Below are 25,449 nucleotides of genomic sequence, written 5' to 3'. Positions count from 1 at the left end.
GGGGGGGCGGGGGGAAGGATGACCTAGGGATGTGAACACTAAAATGACAGATACTTTTTTTTTCATAATAAGCCCTCATAAGAATATTTCACTAAGAAATTACAAATATGCTTGAAGTGAGTTAAAAACAGAAATTTTTATTCATAAAGGAACAGAAGATATAAAAAGTCAGCATACGAATATCTTAAAACTGAAAAAGTAATTTAGTAATAAGTTTAATGGATTTTTTTAGACTATTCAGGCTACTATAAAAATGCATTAAACTAGATAACTTATAAAGTAATAGAAGATTATTTCTCAAAATCCTGAAGTCTGAGAAGTCCAATATCAAGTCACTAGCAAATTTGATGTCAGTGAGATTATGCTTTAAGCTTCAAAGATGATGTCTTTTAAATGAATCTTTACCTGGTGTAAAATGTAAACAAGTTTCAGCCTGCACAGGTCCCCAGGCCTCAGGGTCAGTGTGGGAATCCTGGCTGCTCTCTGCCACAGGACCTCTGCTCACCATGCTCAAGCAGAACCACCAGCATCAGTGCCCTAGCAGGAATCCCAGATGCTGCTCCCCTGCAGGATACCTGTCCACTGTCCACACATAGGGCCTCCAGTTGCTACTCTCCTGTGGGGCCCCATATACAATGTGGGGATCCCTCAGTTGCCTCTATCTTGGGACACTTCAACCACTGCCATAGTCCCCTACACATGGTAGCCTGCACCTGGGGAAAAAGGACAGGGACTGGAAATAGCCACCAGCCATACCACTGCATGCCACAGGGCTGCATTTCTGAACATGCCACCGAACACCACCACCTGACCCGTCCTGACACCCCATCTCCGAGAGCAGCCGCTTCCATCTTGGGACACCTCTGTCACCATCTTTAGTTGGAGCAACTCCCAGCTTGGGATATTGGCTGGGAACTGGAAGCAATATCAAGGCATCTATAATCCCCAACTCCCCCTTCTCCCCCACAGCCACTAACTAGTGCTTGTGGCTACAAGCACTAGTTAGTGGCCTGGTCCTGAACTGCCCAGTACAAAACAGCTGTCTGTCAGGTGTGCAGCCCCCAGAGCTCAGTCCACAAGACCTCGGGAAAGAGAAGTTCCTGATTGGAAAGTAGAAAGGGAGTTGGTGAGTTTAGAGACTAAAATAGAAACCAGGAATTGTGAGGTCTTCAGGCAATGTAAGGAGAAAAGACCACAAAGGTGCCTACACCACAGGAGCGGGCCCCAGAGGAGATCTTTGGGGTGCAGTCTCACAAGAGGGACCGGCAAGTGCTATAGTCCTCCTCCAGGAGCTCCACCCCCAAGACCAACCCTCCCACCCTAATAACCTTCACCATCCTGACGGTAGAGATACAAGCAAACAACAGACAAACCCATCTATTAGATGAGAGGGAAGCAGAAAAGATACTGAAACCCAACAAAAACAATTTTTGTATTTTCCTTCAAGATTTTTTTCTTCTTCTTTTCTCCCTCTCTTCTCCCACCCTCACATCCCCAACATTGGTGAAACCAAGTACTTTTCATAAATTAGGCTATTGAGGTCTGAGATGTCTGAATAGTATATTACAGTTGTGTTGCATATCCTTTTATCATATATATATATATATAATTTTTGTTTGTCTATTGTCTTCACACTGACTTGTCTCCCCCAAATCACTTTCTCTCTTTTATTTTCTCCTCCTACTAGCCAATTTATATGCCTTTTTCAAACTTTCTAAGATCTAATAACTCCATATCCTCACTTCCTACCTCCTTAATGTCTCATCCTACACCCCACCCTTGGTTCTTAGTCCATCATCAGAAACTGTAGAGCCTTTTGCAAACCTACTGTTTAGATTGCAGATAATAAATGAACTAATTATTTCTGTATATTTTGACAAAACCACAAATGTTTTAATAGCAGCTACTTGGTTTAAAGCTGTATATTGTTTGTCTTTGTATCTGTTAATATTGTTCTACCCCTTAGAGGAGAGGTATTGGAACCCTGCAGGGCCACTATAAGCTTATAGAATAAAAACGGTAGAATCCATGGCTAGGGCAACAGAAAAAATGACAGAGAAGAAGTTCAAGATGTACATAATTAGAATTAAGAATGATATTAATAGAGGAAACACAGGCAGCAAAAGATCATTTCAATAAAGAGCTACATAAGCAAATACAGGAAGAAAATATTACTTCAATCAGAAGGTAGAGGTTCTGAATAAAAAATCAAACAGAAATCCTTGAAATAAAAGAAACAATAAGCCAAATTAAAAGCTCAATAGACAGCATCACCAATAGAATAGACTGCTTGGAAGTTAGGACCTCAGACAATGAAGACAAAATATATAATCTTTAAAAGAATGTAGAACACATAGTGAGGATGATAAGAAACCATGAGCATAACATTCAAGAAATAGGGGTAGCAAAAAAATCAAATTTAAGAGTTATTGAGATAGAGGAAGGCAGAAATGAACAATCTGGTTAATAAAATCACATCAGAAAAATTTTCCAAACATGAAAAATGAATTGGAAAACCAAATACAAGATGCTTACCAGGGTGCCAATGTACAAAAGCACAACAGATCCACACCAAAGCACATTATATTGAAAATGCCTAGCATAAAGAATAAGTAGAGAATTTTGAAAGCCATAAGAAAAAGGAATCATATTAAATATACGGGGAAACCAATTACGATATCTGCAGATTTTTTAACCCAGACCTTGCAAGCTAGAAGGTCTTGGAACAACATGTATCAAACTCTGAAAAAAAAGGATGCCAACCAAGAGTCATATCCAGAAAAATTAAGCTGTAGACTTGATGATGATGTAGAAATCTTTTATGATAAAAAAAAGTTAACAAATTTACAACTAGGAAGCCTATACAACAGAACATCCTCAGCAAAATATTTCATGAGGAGGAAATGCAAAACAACAATAAAAATCAGCAGAGGGAGGTATTAAACTAAAGGAAAAACGAATCAAAGGAGAAACCAAATCAAGTTAAATGAACAAAAATGACTGGAAATACAAATAATGTTTAAATAATAACTGTTATTGGTCTAACTTCATAAATCAATATGCTTGATGTATTGGATTTAAAAAAAAAAGACCAAATAATAAGCTGCCTCCAAGAGACTCATCTCATAGAAAAATATATCCACAGACTGAAGGTGAAAAGCTGGAAAAAATATACCACTCACGACTGTGGAAACAAGCAGGGGTTTCCATCCTCATATCAAATAAAATAGACTTCAAGACAAAGTAAATAAAAAGGGATAAAGAAGGACATTTCATACTGCTCAAGGGACTGATACATCAACAAAACATAACAATTATAAATGCATATGCCCCAAACAATGGAATATCTATGTTCATCAAACAAACTTTTCTCGAGTTCAAAGGTCAAATAGACCACAACACAATAATTCAGAGTGACTTTAACACACCTCTTTCACCACCTGGTAGATATTCCAAACAAAAGCTGAACAAAGAAACTGTAGATGCCAATAATATAATCAATAACTTAGACTTAACTGACATATATAGAACATTTCATCCATCAATGAACAAATACACTTTCTTCTCAGCAGTACCTAGATTCTTCTCTGAAATAGACCATACATTATGCCACAAAGCAACTCTTAGCAAATACCAAAAATGTAGAGATACTACCCTGCATTATATCGTATCATAATTGAATGAAATTAGAAATCAATGATTAAATAAAAAACAAAAGCTACTCCAACACCTGAACACTAAAATAATATGCTATTGAATGAAGAATGGGTTGCAAAAGACATCAAGGAGGAGATTAAAAAATTCTTAGAGGTGAATGAGAACACTGATACAATGTATCAAAATCTCTGGGATACTATGAAGGCAGTATCAAGAGAAAAGTTCATTGCATGGAGTTCATTCCTTAAAAGAAGAAAAAGTCAATGAATGAGAGACCTAACATTACATCTCAAAGCCCTAGAAAAAGAAGAACAAATCAATATCAAAAGTAGTAGAAGACAAAAAATAATTAAAATCAGAGCTAAAATAAATGAAATTGAAACAAAAGAAACAATTGAAAAATTTGACAAAACAAAAAGTTGGTCCTTTAAAAAAATAAAAAAAATCGATAAACTCGTAGCCATGCTAATGAAGAGAAAGAGAGAAAACTCAAGTTAATAACATCCATGAACACCTATGATGAAAAAGGAAATATCACAATATTTACCACACAAATACAGAAAATAATTAGAAATAATTTTGAAAATTTGCACTCAAGGACTGGGGATGTGGCTCAAGTGGTTGTGCACTCACCTGGCATGCGTGCGGCCCGGGTTCGATCCTCAGCACCACATACAAACAAAGATGTTGTGTCCGCTGAAAACTAAAAAATAAATATTTTTAAAAAAAGAAAATTTGCATTCAAATAGAAAATATCAAAGGCATCAACAAATTTCTAGATCCATATGATTTGTCCAAACTGAATCAGAATGGTATACACTATTTAAACAGAACAATTTCAAGCAATGGAATAGAAGACACCATCAGAAGCCTAACATCCAAGAAAAGCCTAGGACTGCCTGGATACATAGATGAGTTTTACAAAACCTTTAAAGAAGAACTAATATCAATGCTCTTCAATTTATTTCATGAAATAGAAAAAAAAAGAAAACACATCCAAATTCATTCTATGAGGCCAATATAACCCTGATTCCAAAACTGAACAAAGACACATCAAAAAAAAGGGAACTTCAGATCAATATCTCTAATGACCATAGATGCAAAAATTATCAATAAAATTCTGGAAAATTGAATACAGAACTATATGAAAAAGATAGTGCACCATGATCAAGTGGGGTTCATTCCAGGGAAGCAAGCTTTGTTCAACATATAGAAATAAATAGATGTAATTCATCACTTCAAAAAAGATAGGATTTACATGATCATCTCAATAGATGCAGAAAAAGCATTCAACAAAATACAGCACACCTTCATGTTCAAAACACTAGAAAAACTAGAGATAACAGGAACATATCTCAATATTGTAAAAGGTATCTATGCTAAGCCCCAGGCCAATATCATTCTAAATGGAGAAAAATTGAAAGCATTCCCTCTAAAAACTGGAACAAGACAAGAATGTCCTCTCTCTTCACTTTTATTTTACATACTTCTTGAAACACTAGCCAAAGCAATTAGACAGATGAAAGAAATTAAAGGGATACATATGGGAAAAGAAGAACTCAAATTAGCACTATTTGCTGACAATGACTCTATACCTTGAAAACCCAAAAAATATCACCTGAAAATTTCTAGAACTAATAAATAAATTCAGCAAAGTAGCAGGATAAAATTAACACCCATAAATCAAAGGCATTTCTGTATATCAGTGACAAATCCTCTGAAAGGAAAATGAGAAAAATTACCCCATTCTGGTTTTTGAGGCTACAATAGACTCAAAACTTCCCCATTCTAGTTTTTGAGGCTACAATAGCCTCAAAAATATACTTGGAAATCAACAAAAAAAGTGGAAGAACTCCATACAGTGAAAACTACAGAACGCTAAAGAAAGAAATTAAAGAAGACTTTAGAAGATTAAAAGATCTCCCTTGTTTTTGGATAGGCAGAATTAATATGTCAAAATGACCATACTACCAAAAGTACTATACAGATTTAATGGAATTCTAATCAAAATTCCAATGACATTTCTCATAGAAATAGAAAAAGCAGTCATGAAATTCATCTGGAAAAATAAGAGACCCAGAAAATCTAAAAAACATCCTTAGCAAGAAGAGTGAAGCAAGTGGCATCACTATACTAGATCTTAAACTATCCTACAGATAAGTAGTAACAAAAACAGCATGGTATTATTACCAAAATAGACTTCTAGACCAATATTACAGAATAGAGGACCCAGAGACAAATCTACATAAATACATTTATCTCATATTAGACAAAATTGCCAAAAACATGTATTGGAAAAAGGTTAGCCTCTTAAATGAATGGTGTTGGGAAAAATGGAAATCCATATGCAATCCAAATGACATTAAGCTCCTATCTCTCTTCATTCACAAAACTCAATTCAAAGTGGATCAAGGACCTAGGAATTAAACCAGAGACTCTGCACCTATTAGAAGAAAAAGTAGGCCCAATTCTTCATCATGTCATATTAGGCTCTGACTTCCTTAATAAGACTCCTATACAGCAAGAATTAAAATCAAGAGTCAATAAATGGGAATTGAAACTAAAAATCTTCTTTTCAGCAAAAGAAACAATTGGTGAAGTAAACAGAGAACCTACAGAATTGGAGCAACTTTTTACCACACAGACATCAGATAGAGCACTAATCTCTAGGGTATATAAAGACCTCAAAGATCTTAATACCAAAAAACCAAATAACCCAATCAATAAATGGGCCAAGGAACTGAACAGACACTTCTCAGAAGATGATATATAATCAATCAACAAATTTATGAAAAAATGTTCAACACTTATTATAATTAGAGGAATGAAAATCAAAACTACTCTAAGATTTCATTCACTCCAATCAGAATGGCAGCTATTAAGAATATAAACAATAGTAAGTATTGGTGAGAATTTGGGGAAAAAGGCACACTGATAAATTGCTGGTGGGACTGCAAATTGGTGCAGCCAATAAGGAAAGCTTTATGGAGGTTTCTTGGAAAGCTGGACATGGAACCATCATTTGACCCAGCTATCCCACTCCTCAGTTTATACTCAAAGGGCTTAAAAAGAGCATACAGCCACATCAATGTTTATGGCCACACAATTCACAATAGCTAAATTGTGGAACCAACCTAGATATCCTGCAATAGATGAATGGATAAAGAAACTGTGGTGTATATATTCAATGCAATATTACTCAGAATTAAAATAAAATAAAATCATGGCATTTGCAGGTAAATGGATAGAGTTGGAGAATATCACGCTAAGTGAAGTAAGTCAATCCTAAAAAACAAAGGCTGAATGTTTTCTCTGATATGTGGATACTGGTCCATAATGTGGCTGGGTGGATCAGCATGGGAGGAATGGAAGAATTTTAGAGAGGGCAAAGGGGAGGGAGTGGTGGGAGGGGGCATGAGGTAGAAAAAATGGTGGAATGAGATGGACCTCATTACCCTAAGTACATGTATAAAGACACTCTACTTTATGTACAACCAGATATATGAAAAAATATGCTCTATATGTGTACTATGAATTGAAATGCATTCTGCTGTCATGTATAACAAATTAGAATACATTAATAATTAAAAAAACATACACTGAAATAAAAAAGAAAAAAGTAAACAAATTTCTTCAGTCCTCTTTCATATGGGCACTAATCATATCTATGAATGCAGAGCCTCATGACCTAGTTGACTAGGCCTAAAAGAGGCACTCCCCTTTAATACAATCACCATGGGGGTTAAGTTTCAATGCATGAATTTTGAGGGGACACAAACATTCAGACTGTAGCATATGGGTTGAAAAAGTGACTGGAAGACACAGAAGAAAGAATCAGAGACCTGAAAGCACAGGTAAATTACCCAATATTGAAACAGATAAAATATGCTACAGTAAAAAAGAAAGAGAACCTCAGAGATCCTGAAGAGGACAACAAGTATTTAACACTTGCCAAGTATTAAATTCTGTATCATTAGGGTTCTGGAGGCTGAATAGAAAGAAAGCAGTGATTGAAAAATACTTTGAATAGTGGCTGAAAATACCCCAAATTTTGTGAAAAACACATAGATTGAAGAATAAAACTAACCCTAGCAATATAATCTCAAAGAAATTTAAGACAAGACATATCATAGTCACACTTTTGAAACTAAATAGAGATGAAACATTTGTAGACATTATGGAAGTAATTAAACTTTACAAAAAGGAGCAAACCAGTTGAATGACAACAGATTTCTCTGTGGAAACTATGGAGGCTTGGAAAAGTGGCTCAACATTTTTTTCAAGTGCTGAAGAAAAAAAGAACCACCAGTTTAGAAACCTATAGGTTTCAGAGAACATATTTTTCAGGAATGAAAGGAATGTATTCATAAAGGAAAACTAAAAGTTGTTTTCTGTTTTCTTTTTACCAGCAGACTTATGCTAAAAGAATGGCTAAAGAAAGTTTAATAAACAGAAATGATAAACAAATCTGAGAATATCAGAAAGAAGAACATATATATATATATATATACATATATATATATATATATGTGTGTGTGTGTGTGTGTGTGTGTGTATGTGTGTATGTATATATATTTATATATACACACATAAATGCATATATATTTTAAGCATATATAGGCTTGAAATAAATTAAAAAATGGAAATACACAGATACGTACATACACACGCGTATATTATAACTTAAGGAACTGCTAAAAAATTCTACAAAGAGTTCTTCTGAAAAAAACACTCTATATAAATAAAAATTAAATTCTAAATAAAAGTTCCAGTAACTTATAGGAGGATAATAAAAAGAAAAAAAGAAATGAAAAACAGAACAGGGAAAACAAAACATGAAATTATAGACTTAAACATTCCTATATCAGTAGTTAAATTAAGCAAATAATTTAGGTGCAAAAACGGAAAAATAGAATTTTAGAAAAACATATTATCACATACTATTGAAACTCAAATATAACAATGCCAGAAGTTTAATTAAAGGGATGCAAAAGTTAAAAAAAGTTATATTCTACAAACCTGAATCAAAAAAAGTAGCAGTGGCTATATTAACTAATTCATGTAAACGTTAGAGCAAAGAAAATTACAGAAATGTGAGATCTCAAAAATGATAAAAGAGTCAATCATGAACAGTAATCATAAATATATGTGTATGCACCATAAAACAGAGCTGTAAAAACATAATATATATATGCATATAATGAAATTCAACAAAACCATTGAGCAATAGTATCTAATTACTTCCTGTAGAAATATTAAAAAAAACATTTAAATGTGCTCATGAGACATATGCCAAGTATTCCAGATATTTGTTCATAAAACAAACCTCAGGTCATTTAAAATAATTGAAATCATGATAATTTTAATCTTTGAATGTAATGGAGTCAAATTTGAAATCAACTACAGAAAAATAATAGGAAAATTTCCAAATGCTTAGAAACAATTGAATATATTAAGTCAATGTGGGAGGGAAATTTTTATAAGTATATTGAACTGAATGAAATTGAAAATGCAGGACATTATTAACATTTGTGGAAGCAGTGGGAATCATACTGAGAGAGGGAAACTGTAGAGTACTGAATTCATGTATTAGAAAAGATCATCATCTGAACTCCTACCACAAGAAACTAGGTACACAAAAACAAAATAAATCCAAAATGAACAAATAGAAGGCTATTAGAAAGATAAAAACAAAATCTAAGCAATGGAAAACAGTACTACATTAGAGAAAATTATTGAAATATCTAGGCAGTTCTTTGATGAGAGTAATAGCACTATCAGAGGTCTAGAAAGACTTATGAATACTGAGGAAAGAAGATGAATATTAGCAATATCCAATAAAAAGGGATATCACTACAGACCTGGAAGACATCACAAGGATAATACAGAAATAGAACAAGAAATTTTACATGTATAAATTTGACAGCTGAGATAAAATGAACCAATTCCTCTTTTTAACAAAAATTACCAACACAGATTCAATCAAACAGTAGTAAAAATTTAAGTAGGCTTATAATTTGTAAGGAAAATGAATCCCTAATGAAAAATCATCCCCCCCCCCAAATTCTCCAGTTTCAGATGGGTTAGCTGAAATTTGTTACCAAATGTTGGAAGAATTGATATCAATACTTTTTAATCTCTTACATAAACCGGAAGAGAAAACACTTTCTAGTTCATTTAGTGAAGCTCATACTTTTATCATACAAAAACTACTGACAAAAAAAGAAAATAAATAGATCAATATTGCTTTAGAATATAGATTAAAAACTCTTTTTTAATATTTATTTTTTAATTGTAGTTTGACACAATACCTTTATTTATTTATTTTTATGTGGTCCTTAGGATTGAACCCAGGGCCTCGTACTTGATAGGCCAACACTCTACTGCTGAGCCACAATCCCAGCCCTAGATTAAAAACTCTTAGAAAAAAATTTTAACTATAATTCAATAATACAAAATAGAAAAACTGCATCATGGACAAGTTGGGTTTATTATAAAGGATGCACAACAGGTTCAATATTCAAAATCAATCACTGAAAGCCACTATTTTAACAATGTAAAGAAGAGAAACCACATAATCATATCAGTCTATAATGAAAAAACTGACAGAATTCAACACTCATTAATGATAAAAATTCTCACAAGAGTACGGATGGAAGGGGTATTCTTTAACTTGATAAAGAGCAAATAAAAATACATAAGTAACAATTTCAGAAATTCTCAAAACCAGTAAAAGAACAATAATAAAATAATTTAACATCTTTATGTATTAGAAGGTATGAGCAAAAGACATTTCAACAAAGAGGTTGTAAAGATAGAGATTAAGCACATGGATATCTGTTCTGCTTTGTAAGCCATTAGGATAATGAAAATGAAACCACCATGAGATATAAGTACATCTCCATTAGAGCTGTTACATTTTTTAAAAGTAACATTAAATGTTGGTAAGCATGCAGAGAAACTATGCCACTCATGTATTACTGGTGAGAATGTAAAATGATACAGCCACTCTGGAAAAAAAATGTTTGGCAGTTATTTAAAAACAGAAAATAAAACCAAATACTAATTGTACTATTACCATACAACCCAGCAGTTGCACTCCTGGACTTTTACTATGGAAAAAGAAAACATGTTGTTTATGGAAAAACTTGAAAATAATTATTTATTCCAAATTTATTCATAATCACAAAAGAAAGAAAGAGAGGGAAAATAACCCAGATGCTCTTCACCAGACAAATGTTTAGAGATCTGTGGTACATACATTATGTATTGACTCTCTCCAAATATATTTAACAATTAGAGAAATAATAACTAATTCACATCATCAACCTATAATAAGCTCATGCATATTTTCATTGTGTCTTTTCAGTGAGAAAATGCTTTCAACAATGTACATATATGATGCCTAAATACGTACTTGTCTGTTCAATTAGTAAGATATGTCTTTGAACATATGGTACATTTCTAGTATAGGCAGAAAAAAATTGATATATTTAGTGTCCTTCTCTTTAGGGATGAAAGAAATGTCAGTGATTCCTTATACAGCAGTAAAAGAAATAAATTACTAATAGATATAATAATCTGGATAAAATTTCAGATAATTATGAACAAAAGAGTCTATATCAAAGGATGTATACTATATACTTTCATTCATATTATGTAATCAGAGCGAAAAATAAGAGAATGGAGAACAAATAATTCCTGGAGTTAAGAAGAGATGAGGTAGGAGGAAACAGGATATGGCTACTAAAAATACAAAAAACAAAACAAACAAACAAACGAAAACAATATGGGGCATCTTTGATCTTTGAAGTGAGGGAAATGTTTTAATGTTGTGACTATCAATTCCAATAGCTTAGACAAAATATTGTACTTTAGTATTGAAAGATGCTAACATTGGAGCAAGCTGGGGAAGGTGTACATACAACCTCTGCATTATTTCTTACAACTACATGTAAATCTAAAATTATCTCAAAAAGTTCAATCTAAACAACCAAATGGTTGCTATGACCATTTTTATGTAAGTACATATCAGTCTTTAAAGTATCTGAAAATATGGAAGTTATTTTTATCAGACTTTAGAAAATATTAAATGTAGAAAATGAAAGAAAAATTTTTACATTCATTTTGTTTCTTGTATCAACAGTATTTTGCAGAAAAAATTTAATCAGTGAGATTTTAGTCACCTTCAGTGCCGACTGTCACTTATTATGAACACAGGCCAAAAGTAAATACTGCTTTATCATAATGTACAAGTATATGCACTGTTGAAGAAATTTATTCTCTCCAAATATATTTAACAATTAGAGAAATAATAACTAATTTGTATCATCAACCTACAATTAGCTCATACATATTTTCAGTGAGAAAATCCTTTCAAAATAACAATGTACATATACTATGCCTAAATATGTACTTGTTTATTCAATTAGTAAGAAATGAACATATGGTACATTTATAGTATAGGCAGAAAAAAATTGATATATTTAGTATCCTTTACTTTAGGGATGAAAGAAATGTCAATGATTCCAGATATATATCATGTAAATTAGCTTAGGATACATCTAACTTTACATCCTCATATTAGGTAATTAATGAATTTTATTTCAGCAAAACCTGAAAGTCAATATGTGCCATCACATCTGGATGAAAATATTCTCTTACAAAACAGTATTTTATACTGTATATATATAATCTTTTTTTTAATGTGACCCTACTATACACTTTGTATCAAACTAACAAATTTCAGATTAGAATTTCCATGATTTTGTACTTTTCTCCTTTGCATTTGCAAAACTAATGTTATTGCTACAAAGGAAACTTTTCTATGAGTACTTGAAAGACAATATGGTATTCAGCGCTTTCAAAATTATCCTTTGTCTCTGACCAGACTATATGCCACAGAAAATTATATCAAGAAAGTAAGTGATTCCCTGAATGAGCAAAATGATTTGGTAAGGCTCACTATTTGGGTCAGATCAGTTATATCCTGTTGAAGACCATAAGACAATGCTAAAGCTATATACATTTTAGTATTGTTGAAATATTCTGCTTGGCTTTTTGTTGGAGCCTAGGGAGAATTATGTAATTATTAACTATAATGGTGCTTTTTTTTAAAAAAAAAAAAAAGAAAGAAAGATTGTTTCATAGGATCAAAAGACAGGCTGCCAAATTTACCCACTTTCCTCCCTCTTTCTTTTTCTCCATGAAGCAAGAGTAATTGCTTTCTGTTTATTCTTTGCCTATTCTATGAAACTTATTTTGAAGATAGTCGTACAAAATGCTGGCATGGCAATAAGAGGTACTTTGTAGACTAGGTGTTATTTAATTAAATATAAAAAGCTAATTTAAAATAATACTATGCTCACAATAATGAAGCAGCTCTGATTGAAGGCCACTAGAATGCTTTTAGCACACGCCTTAGAATCTGGCGGTGGCGGAGGGCAGTCGCTTCTTCACAAATCATCCTTCATCAAGACTGGCCTATGCTGGGAGATGTACTTAATACCATTATGGCTTCCATTTCCCGTTTCTCTTTGATTGGTTGGAATAGTATGAAATGACTGATTCAGAGTGTTCTTTTTTGAAAAAAAATTATACTTAAAGATATATAAGAGCTTGAAAGGAATATTACAACCTCAAATTGAGTCTTTTGCATTAATTAAGAGAGTAAAAGATGAGGGGTATTTTAGAATTGGCTTCATTAAATTATTAGTTGAAATTATAGGAACAATAAATCAGAACCTTGTAGTTATTGAACAGTGTTGTTCCAAGCATATGTTTAATAGTAAAATTAAAATTTTCTTCAAAAATCAAAGGATTCCCATTGACTAAAGCTACTGGTTCTTTTTAATTTTATTTGTTAGTGAAACATTATATTTAACACTCTTGTATCCTGATGTCTTGAAGACTGCTATTTCTCAGTTAATTTAGACTTAGATATTAATATTAACAGAAGTTATTTTATCTTTGGAAGGTATTGTTCAATAGTCAACATAAGTATACCAAATAGAGCTATAATCACACAGCTAAGGAGGGGCCTTCTCTTAAAAATATTTTAAAACAATATCGTTAGTCTGACTGAAGATTAGAATCATAACTCTAAATTAGAACCTTGGCTAGTAATATATGGAACTTTTTAAAGGAATCCATAAGCAATTCCCAAATTAGATAGATTTGTTTTATTATAGGTTTATTCACAGCATTTTGAAATGCCAATGAGGATATTTAAGTACTACACACTTTGATGAATGCTAATCCTTCCCCGGGACTAGTGGAAGGAAGTGTTCTCCATGTAAAGAAAAATAAGATAAATAATATTTGCTTTTCCAACAGACATGTGTAAAATTGCCTGATGAAGTTGTCTGGCCCAGATGTATAAGAATAATGCATGAAAAAAGAATGATCTGCTGCCCATTTTTCATTTGTTGTAATATTTGATCCAAACTATTTCAAGTCTCCCATTTAACTTCTTGAATAAAAAATTAAAGCTAAAAGCAGGTCTAGGACAGGAGGAGAGCTGCACAGGGCCAGAGCCAGGCCAGTGGGCTCTATTTTTGAAGCAGCCTTTTATTTCTGCATCTCTGATATCCAAGGCACAGCTTTCAAAAACACTTCTCTTGTGACTAGGTTGCTTTTATCTTTCCCGTTTTATTAAAGGAGTTAAATGGAAGGTATTCTGAAACTCCAATTTAGCTTTTATTTTTCAATAAAAATGACAGTCGAAAAACAGTGTAGCCACAGGAGAGGCAGGGCAACCTGGCACAGAGGGGGTGAAAGCCCGCTGAGCTGGGACTACAAAGTGTTTGGATAACAGACTCACCAGGATTTCTAAATACCTTGGTGAGACACTGTAAGAGGAGGGCAAATAATAGTCTTCATCTTTCCATTCACCAGAGCTCTTTCTCCTGTCATGAAATTTTTATTTAAAGAAATTGAAAAAAGAAACTATTAAAATATGTTTCTGAAATCCTCTAGTGTACTTGTTTTGGTTTGATATTGCTTTGTACTGAAACTTAGAAAGTGTAAATTTCACATCTGTTTTTTTAAGTCAAATAGCTAATCCCTGGACCTCTCCAAGTAATGATAATGCTAATGTGACAGCTTGTCCTTTTTCAGTAATGTTTACTGAATTTATATGGAGATCCCTTATACAGAGAACAAAAACAGACTCCAAAAGTTCCCTTTTTCTAGCACATTGAGAAAAGATTTGTGTTTGACAAAAGTTCTGTAGTTCCTGAATAATTTTAGGACACTATCTCTGGATAATTTTTCTAAGGTATGCAATAGATGTTTAGAAGAATATGAAGCTCTGGGTTTTACTTTATGTCTTGCCAACACCATGCAGGGTTAATGGTGTTTAAGTTCACTAATGTATTTTAAGAGCGGTGTTTATATGTAGATGGTACTAATAATCAGTTGAAGGATATAGAGGGTACATATTGAACTGATAATTTGTAACAAAGTTTGCAAATATAGTCTGTTGAAAGTGAGAAAAGAATTCAACTGTTGACAAATGGAGGACCCTATTGCAGTTTCAAGAGGGGAAGAGTCCAAGGACACAGACCTTCCAGTATACTCTCATTAAACATCAATTCTGTCCTCTAAGGGGCAAGTCTGGGGTGTTCTACCTGGTTTCCCCCTTGCTTTTGGATAGAGATATCCCAAAATGAGTAAGCGGTTTATTCGTGGATTTAACATTCAGTCCCATCGAATATTCCAAGCTTTTACACTTAGCTGCACTAGACTAAAATAATAGTGCGAATGTTTTTTCTATAAGATGAATGCAAGTTTCCAACTTTCTCTGTCACTACGAGACACCCAGTGAGAGTTGGTTGTGAACAAATATAAACTGACTTCCAATTTTCAGTATGTAAAGTTAAATGTTAATTATTTGTATCAATCAGCAGTATGCTCCTATGTGCATGACCTACATGAATCACTGTAGAGGAAGTATTAATTCAAAGGCGCTAAAGTGATGATTTTGAGAGTTTCAGGTTTAGAGTTAAGATTAATGAAGTGATTTCTTCAAATGCTAGAAGGAAAAGAAAAACATAACAAACTATTTTACTCCCTTTAAGGAGAAACAGCATTTGCAGTGTTGCATAGGGATTAAGATTCTGGACTCGAGTTAGATCGCTCAGGATATAAATCCTATTTACTAACTATGCAACTTGAAGCAAATTATTTAACCTCTCTGTGCCTGGATTTTCTCATTAGAAATATAGGATAATAATAACTTCTTAGAGTTATATGCATTTTAAAAGAGTTTAAGCTTATCAGGTACTTAAAATATGTCTGAAATGTGATAAGGGTGTCTTCATTGTTAGATATTGTTACAACATGCAGGCAAGGCACACCATTTCCTCCTTATTCACCTGATTATTGCCCTAAGAATTGCACTTTTCTCTCTTAATCTACTACTGGCAATCTCTGCTCTGGATATCTAAATGTTTATCCAGCCCTCTTTTTACCAGAACTTAAAAGTTCATCAGAAAGTAAAGCTAATTGGCAGGGTATAATAGATAGAATGAGGGAAGCTCCATGATGCCAACATTTGAATCTTTGATGTGGCAGTTCCATCATTTTCCATGGTATGCTTTCCTGCTGTCCTTTCTTCTTTAATATCTAACAGATTTCCCAGAGGATTGATGCCACTTGATAAAATTTTGCTTAATGTATGGATACCTAAGTTATTTTAACTTAAGTACTATTGCTAGAGAAAAAAAAATATTTTAAAAGTTGTCTTCATGTCTTCTACAAAGCAAGCCATGCTTATACTTTAAAATGCTATTGCAAAGCTAAATATTTTACATTTATAAATGATCACATTAAATGACTGAGAAAATAAAAACATAATCAATGTTAAAAGCCTTTATTATTTTGACACAGTTTGGTTAATGTCTAAAGTTAAAGAAAAACAGGCATACCATGTGAATCATTTAACTTGCATTAAAGAAACCAAATTAACTCTTACACTCCTACTATCATAGTGAAACAAGCCATCTGCTTTATTAAAAAAAAAAGATTCCTGGAATTGTGAGTGCTTTTTTTTTTTTTTTTTTGGTTTCTATGTTATACTTTCCATTTGGCAGCATTAACTAAAAAATAGATTGATTGCCTTTTGTCTATTTTGACTTTATAGAATGAAAGCTTCTTAAGAGCTGTGATAACACCAGATATGGTGTTTCAAAAGAAAGATTCTATTACTTGAAGATAAGTCACTATTTAGCCAGAAATAATTGCTATTAGGAATGTAATATAAGATGCCGAATCTTTATGATATATTAGAGATATTTACATTTCAGACTCATATACTTCCCACTGTTCAAGGAAGTAGAAAAATATGATTATTCCCTGGATAATTCAAAGTAACCTTTCCTTTTTCCAGAATTGTCTGGAAAATTGTATCGTGTTTCTTTCTTTGAGTCATAAAACTTTGTTGATGAAATTCAAGATACACTGTTTTGACTATTTGAAGACAGCCAAGAACTCCTAAGCCCTCCCTAAATTCATCATCACTATTAAAACTTTTATTTTGTTGTGTTTCTGACATTTAAGCTGAATCTTAGCTCCTGAGCAGGTACAATTTTCATTGTTTGTTATGAAAATAATATATAATAATTGTGGAAAAATCAAAATATTACAAGCATAGATAAAGTAAATATCTCTTCATGTAAACAAACATGCCTATCTATTCCCCCAAGAAATAACTACAGTTAAACTTTTGGGTTCAATTTTCTAGATTTGTGATGATATATCTGTTCAGGTATATATAGTTTATAGCTTATATGAACAAATGACGATAAACATTTTTCTACTTCTGTAGTTTTTAGTTAACTTTACATTTTGGAGATCTTTCCATTTGGGGGCAATGAATCCTGCGTCATATTTCATACATTGAGGTAACAAATGTATTCAATAGTTCCTATATTAAGGAACATTCTAGTGGCTTTACTTTTGCTATTTTATTAAAGCGTTGAGATAAATCTTACAAATAAATCTATGTGCATACATGTGGACATGTTGCCAATTCTTTTCTCCATGAAGACTATAAAAATTGACATTTTTAGCAACAATCATATACACTTTGGCAACTACCTAGGTTGTTAGTAAATCACACGCCCATTCAGTTAATAGGGAAGCAAAAGCTTGTGCCCCTGATCTCAGGTAAGAATTTTGAGCTGCAGTTTATTTAATTTAATATTGAGAAGTAGAATATAAATTAATCAGGGGAAAATGACTCAGATAAGAAAAGTAGAACATCCTAAGGCATAAAATTAAGAGGGCATTGGATACATGAGGCTGAAAAAGTGCTCAGAAAGGACAGGGGAAAACTGGATAGTGAATTCTGTGACTTTAGGCTTTATGACTTGGTCTTTAAAAATTCTTCAAGGACAGTTTAGTCCCTATGAGGACGCCCACTTGTGAATGCAGGCCTAAAAGTGATGCTTTGCCAATTTCTGCTAACACCGAAAAATAAATCAGAAACAACCCATGCTGTAACAAGAATTGGTTCTTGCTAGGTTTATCTGGAGACAGTTTTTAATTCATTCATAATTTATTTCATGGTGAGAATGCCGAATAGGAAAAGGGATATTATGATTATATATCACTTTTACTCCAGTGGAATCTTTTGGTATCTTCTAAATTACCAAGATAATATGGTTATTTCTCTTCATCAAACCACTTCTGGCAGCATGAAGCACTAGTAGACAACTAGAGAATTATTGAAATTCTTGATAACTCTGACATGGGTACCACGATGTCAGATAATACAATACATCAAGTTGTAAATGAGGAGCAGTGGTTCCTAAAAATTGGATGTTTTTAAGGTTGGTATTTTAATAGTAAATAAAAATTGGAAAACTCTAAATATGAATCTTCACATAGATCTCCAGTTCAGATTGGAAACTTACCTAATTTGTCATATATTGCATGAAAAGGAAATAAATATACTCTACTAACATTTTATTAATGAATTTGTACTAAGTAGTTTATAAGGCCTGGTGATCATCTGTTACTTATTTTTTTTTTTACCTCTGATTACTTAGTGTTCTTTTTTCTCTACTTGATATAGTAATATATCTATATCTATCTATTTATATCTATATCTATATTTATAATATTCTGAGAGGATATTGACAACAAATTTAAGTAATCTGACCTGGAATTTTAGCTCAGTGGTATGGCAGGTGCTCAGTATGCTCAAGGCCTGGTTTAAGTTCTCCTAATTAAAACAAAGTAAGTAAGTTTAGGGATTATGTCTACAAATTTATCTCTGAGCATTAAATATATTTATGATATGTATATTAGATTTTTTCTTAGAAAATAAACGTTTTTTATGTGCAAAATGTAATTATCTCCTTATTTTTTGCAATCCAGAGCCTGTCTTTCATTGTGGTGATTCTGAAAGACAGCTGCTCTTCTTTTTTCACAATGATGTTGTAACTTTTAGCAAACATCAGAGGAATTCTCAGGACAGTGAGCTTAGATTTTTAACAGTTGGCTTCTAGGAGTGTATAGAAAGCATAAGGAAGGTGATGTTTAGAAATTTAAGACTGTGGTCTTAAACTCACCATTCAGCTAAATATCCCATAAAGATGCACAATTGTAAAATGTACCTTTTGTGAATTAAGAATTTGAGAAGCCGACCTGTAAGAAAGTAAGGTGTTCAAGAGACATAAACTTAGTATGTGGCCCTAGTTTTACCTCTAAAAGAAAAAATGAAAGTTATGGTAGAGCAATTGAGAAATTGAGCATATATTCAGCAATTTTATGGGCCCCCCAAAAAAATTTGAATTCAGGATCTGATCAACAAAAGAAATTAAAAAAAAAAAACCTGAGAAGCATCAAATTTGGTTCCTTTTTTTCCCTCTTTCTGTGCTCCAAAAATGAGTAAGGATGAATGGTAAAAGATAAAACTCAACTTTTAATCATCTTTATCTCTAACTAGATTATGGAAAGAAGATACTAAATCAACTCTAACAAAATCAAAAGTAATTTTTTTTCTTAGAAGTTAAGATTATCCAGAGCCTAACACTTTCTGGACAACATTTTATATGCCAGAACCAGAAGTCTATAAAAGTACTTTACGCATAAAATGATATAATACTTGATCAAAGCAAAAGAGTGAGAGAGGTAAAAGAAAGAGGGCCTCAAAGAATTTAAATAATAGAATTATTTGGCATGGACTTTAGAATAAGCATGATTAATATATTCAAGAAATTTTAAGAAAAATAAGATACTAAAAATAAAACAAATTGAAATTCTTGAGGAAAACATGCACCTAAATCTCTAAAGAATTAAGCAGACTAGGCTAAGTGTAAATCAGACATAGAAGAAAGGGGAATTAGTGAACTGAAAAATGAGTTTGAGAAAATGTACAAAAACACAAATAGCCCAAAGGGATGAAAATTTGGAAAGGAGAGAGCCATGTTGAACTCAGCGAAAAGATCTGAAATACATGTAATGAGAGTTCTAGAAGTACAAAAGCAGAATAATCAATATTGAAAGATTTGGTGAAGGAAAGTTTTCCAAAACTGACAATAGAAACAATTCATGGAAACAAGAAGTCTTATGAACCAAAAACAGGACAAGTACAACAAAAACAATAAAACACGACATGGTAAAACCTGCAAAAATCAAAAAGGAGACAGAAAAACACACAATAGTGTAAATCAGCAACATTATGTCTGCGATCTTATTGATAACAGAAAAATGAAAGCCACAATGCAATGGGAACCTTCAAAATATTGAATGAAAGTAATTGTTAACCTAGGTGTTTGTTTTTAAAAATATTCAAGAAATAAAGGGGAAAAGAAGACATTACATATATATTGAAATTGAGAATTTATTTCCTGCATACATGTATTGTTATGCTCGAATTCAGGACCCCCCCAAAGACCACCAGAGACCAAGATCCAAGTAAGCAGCAAAGAGGTGTTTATTGCAAGCTAGCTTGGTCCTCCGCAGGCACACAGCAACTGGTGACGCTGAGAGGCCCCGAGCCCAGGGTTCGCAGCAGTTTTATACATTCTTTGGAGAAGGCAGGGACCCCCACATACATCATAGAATCTCTTAGCAAATCATCATACACTGCAGGAAAATCAAATAATAACTCTAAAACATGATTAGCACATTCACTGGCAGGAACAAGTTGGGTAGGGGTGATTGGTTACTACAAGAGGGGGATTCATTTGAACTGATTGGTTTAAGCCAAGAGGGGTGTTCGTGCTGAACTACATGGTTTCCCAACGTTATCAACCACCATAGACTACTGGGAGGGTCATCTGGCATCCCAGGTATTTCCCTGTCTCATGCTGATTGGTGGCTGCTAGGGGGTTGCTATGGATACCCACCTAGCCTGACTGAGTCAGGGACACCTGGCACAGCAGATCTCTCCTGTTATTTGTAGATAAACAACTTAGCAGGGTGGGAATGTGCCTAGGAGTGCTCTGTGGGTCTTTCCAAGGACAGAGATCATGTCCCTTCCTTGGACTGGCTTTGGAAAAATAATCAAGGATATTCAATTAAAAAAAATGATCATCTTCGGCAACTTGGAAACAAGAAATGAAAAGCATATTTTGTTTTAAATAGTCTATAGTAAGGAAAACATTTCATAATGTTAGAAACAATAAACAAAACATAAAAGAAGAGCTAAGGAGAATTAGTGTTCGATGATGTCAACCTGGAATTTGTAAAAATACTAACACAACTTAATGTTAATAAATAAAGGAAGTATACTATCATTCCTGAAATGATTGCTAAAGAAGAGTAAAATCATTTAGAACATGCAAGTAAAAGAGATAAAAAAATGAAATCATATAAATGTTTAGTCAATTTAACCCTCTTGGTTCATGTGTGAATGTTTTCATGGAAATGGAAAATAAACGGGGGACATAAGAGCTATTCTTTATTCTCTCCTCATCATTGTCTTTCTTTACATTGTTAGGCCAATGTCTCTGAGATTAGCAGCTTTGCTGAATTTTTCTTCAATTATCTCAAAGTATCACTCCTTGACTGCTCTTCAGGTTTTTGTTGTTGTTGTTGTTGCTATCCTTGTTTGTTTGTTTTACTTTGTTTTTGTTTTGCTCTTTTTGAATTGTTTTGTTTTTCAGTTAGGCTGATATTTACCAAAACATTCTTACTGATAGTTAAAGAATATGTTCATTCTCCATCTCTATATATTTATTTTATATATTATATACATTTTATTTGTTCTTTTTAGATATACATAATAGGAGAGTGCATTTTGACATTTTTGTACATACCTGAAGTGTCACTTCCCATTCTTGTGGTTGTACATGATGTGGACTTACACTGGTCATGTATTCATATTTGAACATAAGAAAGTTATGTTTGATTAATTTTACTGTCTTTTCTATTCCCATCCTCCCTTACATTAATTTTCCTTTGTCTAATACAATGAACTTCTATTCTTCCCATCTCCCACCCCCCTTATTGTGTGTAAGCATGTATATATCAGAGAAAATATTTAGTTTTTGGTTTGGGGGGAATGGGCTTATTTCACTTAGCATGATCCATAGTTTCCATCCATAATTTCATTCTTCTTTATGGCTAAATAATATTCACACACACAATGAAAAAAAAAATATATATATATACACACCCACACATACACACACACATACAGTTTCTTTATCCATTCATCTCTCAAAGGGCACTTTTGTTGGTTCCATAGCATAGCTATTGTGAATTGAGCTGCTATGTAGCTGTGTCACTATGATATGCTTATTTTAATTCCTTTGGGTATATGCCAAGGAGTGGGATAACTGTGTAAAATGGTGGTTCCTTTCCAAGTTTTCTGAAGAATCTCCATATTGCTTTCCATGGTGGTTGCACTAATTTACAGTCCTACCAGCAATGTATGAGTGTACCTTTATATCCACATTTTCACCAACATTTATTGTTGCTTATATTCTTGATAATTGCCATTTCTGACTGGAGTGAGATGAAATCTCAGTGTAGTTTTAATTTGGATTTCTCTAACTACTGAAGATGTTGAACATTTTTTTCATATATTTGTTAACAGATCATCTTTCTTCTTTTGCGAAGTATCTGGTCTGTTCCTTAGCCCATTTATTGATTGGGTTTTCGTTTTTATGGAGTTAAGTTTTTTGAGTTCTTTTTTATATCCTGGAAATGAATGCTCTATCGGAGGTGCAGATGGTCAAGATTTTCTCCCATTCCATAGGCTCTCTTTTTACTTCCTTGATTTACTTCCCATGAAGTGTTTTAGTTTGATACCATCCCATTTATTGATTCTTGATTTTACTTCTTGCACTTTAGGAGTCTTGATGAAGAATTCTGTTCCTAAGCTGACCTGATGGAGATTTGGGCCTATACCGGAAACATTGTATAAATTATGGATTTGTTTGAGTCAACATAAGTCAGGGAGGCTTCTTTTCTGGTAACTCCTGGATGTAAGTTCCTGGTTTGAGAAAGCCCAGATCATCTGGTGGTCTGCCTTAGCTCACGGCCTTACGTTCAAATGCAGCCACCTGAAGATGGGAGTAACCTTCCAGGCCCCAAACAATTTGTTTTCCCCATTCTTATCCCATTTCCCTCAAGAAGCCTGCCACACTGAAGCATTTTGTTGTGTTTCCCCTTTTATAAAAGATTAGGCCCTTTTTTCTTTACTCAGTTCCAGTTCCTGTCATGGCTGGAAGACCCACCAGGTTCCCCACTTTTAAAGCTATATTCTGTCTATTGTCTTTTACTCCATATTTATTAGAGACCTTTTTATTTTCCCAGCCAGTTCATACCTTCAAGCAGTTATCTTCTCTTAACCCCAACAGGCCTACTTTTTATTCCAGTATTTACAGGATCTTGGGTCTAATGCCTAGGTCCTTGATCCACTTTGAGATGAATTTTTCGCAGGATGTGAGAGAGGAGTTTCATTTCATTTTGCTACATATGATTTTCCAGATTCCCCAGCACCATTTGTTGAACAGGTTCCCTTTTCTCAAATTTGCTTTTTATGGTTTCTTCGTCTAGTATGAGAAAACTGTATTTATGTTTCTGTGTCTTCTATTCTGTACCGTAGTCTTCGTGTCTGTTTTGGTGCCAATACCATGCCGTTTTTGTTACTCTAGCTCTGTCATATAATTTAAGGACTGGTATTATGAAGCCTCCTGCTTTACTTTTCTCACAAAGGACTGCTTTGGCTATTCTGTCACTCTTATTTTTCCAAATAAATTCCTGACTTTTTCTAATTCTATGAAGGATATCATTGGGATTATAATAGGCATTGCATTAAATCTCTGTAGAGCTTTTGGAAGTATTGCCATCTTGACAACATTAATTCTGCCTATCCAAGAACATTGGAGAATTGCCCATCTTCTAATGGTCTTCAATTTCTTTCTTTAGCATTGTGTAGTTTCTATTGTAGAAAACTTTTACCTCTTTTGTTAGATTGATTCCCAAATATTTTATTTATTTATTTATTTGAGGTGACTGTGAGTGGGATAGTTTTTTCTAATTTCTCTTTCAATTGAGTCATCACAGATATATAGTAATGCAATAGGTTTATGGGTGTTAATTTTATATTCTGCTATTTTGTTGAATTCATTTATGAGTTACAGAAGTTTTTTTTTAAAGAGAGAGAGAGAGAGAGAGAGAGAGAGAGAATTTTTTAATATTTATTTTTTAGTTTTCAGACACAGCATCTTTGTATGTGGTGCTGAGGATCGAACCCAGGCTGCACACATGCCAGGCGAGCGCGCTACTGCTTGAGCCACATCCCCAGCCCCTCCAGAAGTTTTCTGGTGGAGTTTTTTGTGTCTTCTGAATATATAATCATGTCATTGGCAAATACAGAGACTTTGCATTCTTCTTTTCCTGTTTTGTATCCAATTAATTTCTTTCTTCTGTGTAATTGCTCTGGCTAGAGTTTCATGGACAATGTTGAATAGAAATGATAAAAGAAGTCATCCTTGTCTTGTTTCAGATTTTAGAGGAAAGTCTTTCAATTTTTCTTCATTTAGAATAATATTGGCCTTGGGTTTAGCATACATAGCTTTAACAATGTTCAAGTACGTTCCTACTATCCCTAGCTTTTCTTCTCTTTTGAACATGAATGGATGTTGTATTTTGTCAAATGCTTTCTCTGCATCTATTGAGATACTCATATGAGAATTATGTTTATTGATTTCTGTATGTTGAACTAATCTGTATGCTTGGGATGTACCCCACTTGGTCATGGTGTATTACCTTTTTAGTATGTTTTTATATGTGATTTGTCAGGATTTTATTTAGCATTTTTGCATCTAAGTCCATCAGGAATATTAGTCAGAAGTTTCTTTCCATGATGTGTTTTCCTCTGGTTTTGGTATCAGGGTGATACTGGATTCATATAATGAGTTTAGAAGGATTCCCTCCTTTTCTATTTCATGGAATAATTTGAGGAATATTGGTGTTATTTCTTCTTTGAAGATCTGGTAGAACTTGGCTGAGAATCTGTCTGGTCTTAGGCTTTTCTTTGTTGGCAGGATTCTGATGGTATCTTCAAATTCATTGCTTGAAATTAACCTAAATAAATTGTGTATGTTCTCTTGATTTAATTTGGGCAGGACATATGTCTCTGGAATTTTGTTAATGTCTTCAAGATTTTTTTATTAGAGTATAAATATTCAAAATATTTCTCAATATCATCTATATGTCCATTGTGATATTTCCTTTTCATTGTGAATTTTTTTATTTTAAATTTTTCTCTTTTTTTGTTATCTGGCTAAGGGTTTATCAATATTCTTTATTTTTTCAAGAAACAAA

The sequence above is a fragment of the Marmota marmota genome, unplaced genomic scaffold, assembly GCF_001458135.2.
Source record: "Marmota marmota marmota unplaced genomic scaffold, marMar, whole genome shotgun sequence".
Classification (NCBI taxonomy): Eukaryota; Metazoa; Chordata; class Mammalia; order Rodentia; family Sciuridae; genus Marmota; species Marmota marmota.
This window is presented reverse-complemented; position numbering follows the sequence as displayed.